This window comes from Myripristis murdjan, chromosome 17 (genome assembly GCF_902150065.1).
Source record: "Myripristis murdjan chromosome 17, fMyrMur1.1, whole genome shotgun sequence".
Taxonomy (NCBI): domain Eukaryota; kingdom Metazoa; phylum Chordata; class Actinopteri; order Holocentriformes; family Holocentridae; genus Myripristis; species Myripristis murdjan.
Window position 1 is genome coordinate 8,115,909 of NC_043996.1, and position 5,327 is coordinate 8,121,235.

Sequence of the window (5,327 nt, forward strand, 5' to 3'; positions counted from 1 at the left end):
CTGGTGTCCGGGGGTTGGGGTCAGCCGCGCCCACAGTGGGGTTTGGGGGTCTGGGGGTCCTACGCATGGCAAAATGAGCATTTTATTTCACCCACAAAGTTAGAGGATGGACATTATTGTATATGAATGAGGTGGTGAATACGGGAGGGAGTGTGTCTCCAGTCGGTGATCATCATTAATATCACAATCAAAATCAAAACCACCGAATGAGTTTGTTGTTGTTGTTGTTGTTGTTTGTTTGTTTGTTTGTTTTTGTTTTTTGCTCAGTGTGTTTTTCTCTTTTGTTTTCTGTCTACCCCACATTCTTGAGCTCTGAGTACTTTTTCCTATCATTTTTTTAAAAAATAAAGGATGATATATTATATTGTCGTTGTTGTTGTTGTTGTAATATTAATGTTATTATAATACCATCAACAACAGCTGACAAGATGAGGTGAGACATTGCCTGAAAAGTGACTCTGTGGTGAGGTTATATGTGTGAGGCATCTATCCGCCTTTGTCTGTCTAAGGCACAAACTCAAAAATAGGGAGGGAGAAATAAGAGGAAGGAAATTGAAGTCTGGTTTTGTTGTGTGTGGAAAGCCTCACCGGGCATGCTTTTCCTCTGTGAGGCCCAAGAATCCTGATGCATCCATGCAATTTAGTGTTCAAAACACCCAAAGCAGAAAATTGGAGAAAGCTGCTATAATGTCATTTTGACATCATTTTCTTTTTTTGAAATCTAACTCACCTCGGCTGTGGACATGAGCACAGTGTTTGTGTGTAACAGCTCCCTGGAACTGAGGCCAAAAGAAATTTTGTAGAGAGATTGTTGCTGGCTGAAATGCATGGGGTCTTATACCTGCAAAGATTTAAATATTTGCATTGATCTCCTGTGTGCAGGCTTTAGATAACAAAATCAGTTACAAATTAGTGATTAACCATTTATGTCACTGGAAATCTATTCTGCAACTGATCACTGTAATGAAATCTGACCACTTTCTGTTTCTTTATTTCCAAATCTACAGATATGTAGCATTAACAGGACAATTTCAGTCTTTTAAACTTTGCTCCCAATCTGCACAGCAGCAGTCTAACTGAGGGATGCAGTTAGATGTTAGAATTTAATCTGAAACACACTCTCAATCCATTCGGCGCTCTGACCCATAGTCTCACAAACACTGGTCTGAGGCAGTGAACTTTAGCTCTTAGTGAACATAAATTAACTTTGGCTTTGTTTTCTTTCAGTGTGTGGAGAAACAAGCGGGAGAGCAGGGTATTACTGAGAAAAGCAGACTGTTCAGCTCGTAAAGCTGGATTATTTCATAAAATGGTCCTTTTCTCAGGAGAAATCAAGCTGCAGGATCAAGAAATGGATAAATCTGACAATAAAATCCATGTCTCTGCTATATGTGATTGTTTGGAAGGCGAAAAAGAGTTTATTTATGTACTGCTTGAGTGAAATCATATTCTTAGCTAATAAATCATGGTCATCTGCTTTTGGAGGAGCAACTGGGTCAGAGACCTCTCATTAAATAATTAACCAGTTTTTTTGTTTTTTTTTCCACATCAAAAAAGGGATTAAACTCAGGGAAAGCCAAGGTTAAATACTTTTGTCCCATGCATATTTTGCAGGCATAATACAAAGATTTACAACTCACAGCTTTTATTACAATTTGTGTATCTTTTCAACACCCCTTTTTTCAACACTCTGTCATATTCTTGATTTGTACTGTATTGTTTAACTAAGTTTACAGTAACAAAATTTTCATGCAAAATGTGAGTGTAAATGAGGGAAAAACTTATTGATGTATTTACACAACATAGAAATTGACCATGTTATAATGATATGTGTGATTCATAAAAGATTTCCTTCAGTCATATTCCATATTCAAGCATGAAGATCAGATTAACACATGGGCATATAAATCTTATGTTATTGTACTGTTTTTAAAAGCTACTGTTTTTGCACACCCACTGAAATTTCTGCATGAATTTAGATTACGGATGAATTAACAAATGATCATATTGACCTGATATTGTACTGACTAAAGTATTAACTGAAAAGTTAGTCAGAGTTTTCATGGCAACACATGCAGACAAAAGCATTGCCACGGGCATGAAAAATCCACCCAGTGTTTCTTCCACTGCAACTTATACAGCTGTAACTGCAGACATGGATATTATCTTTATGAAAATGTCCATAATTATTTCTTTTGGAGCAAGTGGAGATTTTATGACATCTTCTTTATCACTGAAAGGCACATTTGTGGTTATATTCTTATTGATGACATCTTTACACCAATGGCAACAGAAAGAGCAGGATCTGGTGCACATGCTCCAAGTGCAGATAAGACAGCATGACATTTTATTTTGAAGTGAGAAGCCTCTTTCCTCTTGTCGATGATCCTCTGGTTGACAGTGGGAATGTCAAACAGCAGACCATTCCTCTTGTGAGAAGGAGGCTCCCTGTGCCTCTGTGTGTTTCAATGATAAAACTCACTTGTATACACTACAAAATAGAGCTGGGCAATAGGATCAGTAAATCCATCACCTAAATCTATCGCTTGTGACTTTTTTTTCCCCTTTATCTGTCAGTGCAAAGATATAACGGTTTCTCATCCAACACAACCACACCTGCCACCACAATTTCACATTTCTGAGAAAAAGAAAAGACGGTCCTCCACATCTTGTGCCCCACTGGCTTTATACACGATGGGAGAATGCAAAGCAAAGGTCAATGCAAAGGTCACTAAAATTTCAACGGTTCAGCCTCTGGGGAGCGGGGATGTGCTTATGAGGGACGAAAAATGACAAAACAATAAATAAATGAATAAATAAATAAATACGCATATAAATATATAAATGCATAAATAATTAAATTAATAAATATTTCTACATTTATTTATTTCTGTTTTTATTCATGCATTTATTTATTTATTTGTGTATTTATACATTTATGCATGTATTTATTTATTTATTTTTACATTTATTTATTTATTTATTTATTTATTTCTACATTTATTTATTCATTTATTTATTTATATATTTATTTTTACATTTATTTATTTATACTTTTATTTATTTCTACATTTATTCATTTATTTATTCCTTCTTTTATTTCTACATTTATTTATTTATTTCTACATTTATTTATTTATTTCTACATTTATTTATTTATTCCTACATTTATTTCTGTATTTCTACATTTCCACATTTATTTATTTCTGTATTTCTGTGTCGTATGTTAATAAGGTGGGCGGTTCTTACATTAGTCTTAAGCACGATTGGTTTGTGGGTGTGATCCTATCCACTGCTGCTGCCTGGACTGGCAGTAGAAGTGGATAGCAGTAGACTAGCTAGCTACTAGGGCATCAACAACGCCAGACTTTTCCACGTCGTCGACGTTACGTCGACCCGTCAACACCGGGAGATTTTTGGGGGGGCTAGCGGGGCTCCAACCGGAGGGAGGGAGGGGTTGTAGTGGAGCGCCGACCGTGTGTGTAGTCGGACCACTGGAAGTAGTCGGTGGGTGCATGATTTACCACATCATTCGCCAGTGACCTTAAATCACTGACGATGGCTCTCAAAACACTTTCCATTGCGTTTTACACAGTAGCTAGTAGGGCATTAATGTAAACATCGACCCGTCGAAAGTCGAAGAAACACACACACACCCTCACACACACAGTCGGCGCTCCACTACAGCCTCCTCACCCCCCCGGTCGTCCGGTCGGCGCTCCACTACAACCCCTCCCTCCCTCCGGTTGGAGCCCCGCTAGCCCCCCCAAAAATCTCCCGGTGTTGACGGGTCGACGTAACGTCAACGACGTGGAAAAGTCTGGCGTTGTTAATGCCCTAGCAGCTAGCTAGTCCACTGCTATCCACTGCTACTGCCAGTCCAGGCAGCAGCAGTGGATAGGATCACACCCACAAACCAATCGTACTTAAGACTAATGTAAGAACCGCCCACCTTATTAACATACGACACAGAAATACAGAAATAAATAAATGTGGAAATGTAGAAATACAGAAATAAATGTAGAAATAAATAAATAAATGTAGAAATAAATAAATAAATGTAGAAATAAATAAATAAATGTAGAAATAAAAGAAGGAATAAATAAATGAATAAATGTAGAAATAAATAAAAGTATAAATAAATAAATGTAAAAATAAATATATAAATAAATAAATGAATAAATAAATGTAGAAATAAATAAATAAATAAATAAATAAATGTAAAAATAAATAAATAAATACATGCATAAATGTATAAATACACAAATAAATAAATAAATGCATGAATAAAAACAGAAATAAATAAATAAATAAATGTAGAAATATTTATTAATTTAATTATTTATGCATTTATATATTTATATGCGTATTTATTTATTTATTCATTTATTTATTGTTTTGTCATTTTTCGTCCCTCATATGTGCTCACCAAGACTCATGGCAACAAATTTCAAGATATGCTGCCCTTGATTAAAGTGTTGAACTAAAGGACAGACGGACATCCAGTTAATACAGTTAACATGAGTACAGTGCAAAGACTGGCTATTGGTCCTGTTTTGCTGTAACAGAAGGTGTAAGGACTATTAATTTATGACTCACAAGAGGCTGTAGCATTATTGGCTGAAATTTATTCTATTCAAGTAGACTTACTGGTAAGTCTACTTGAAAGAGCACACACACTGGGACTAACACTGGTACTACTATCAGGGGTAAAACAGGAGCAGTAGTAGCATGGGCAGGCAGCAGTAGTAGTAAGGTTGCACAGAATGGTGTTATTGCATGTTTTCTAAGCTCTGACAGGGTGTCTGTGCTTTTGCTGTAGCGTACCAGGCAGCTACTGGGGCTATAAAGGCAAAATTAGCCTGGATTCTAACACAGCATGCCGGGGGGAAAAATCTCATATCATTATAGATGGTACAATTTGAACTATATATGTACTGCTGTCCTTGCTCTGGTGTATTTGATGTGTTTTTATGACGTGTGCTTTGTTTTATATATTGCTGTTATAAGTAAATAAACAGATAAATCACCCTTAAAATGCTAAAATCCAGAGCTGACATTTCAGCCATTATATGTACAGGATGTCACAATATTTCCCTCACCATGCATTCAGCAATGCCATGACTGAACTTAAAACAGAAATATGGAGGGTTGACCCTGTCCCCAGCCACTTGAGCAAAATGAATGCTGGAAATTACCTATATAGTCACAAGCAAACACTGAAAATATACCAATATAGGCCTATATATATTATTAAAACAGACTGACCTGAAGCTAAGACAGTTTTAGTTAGCCTCCTCAAAGTCCTTCAACAGTGACTGAAAAAC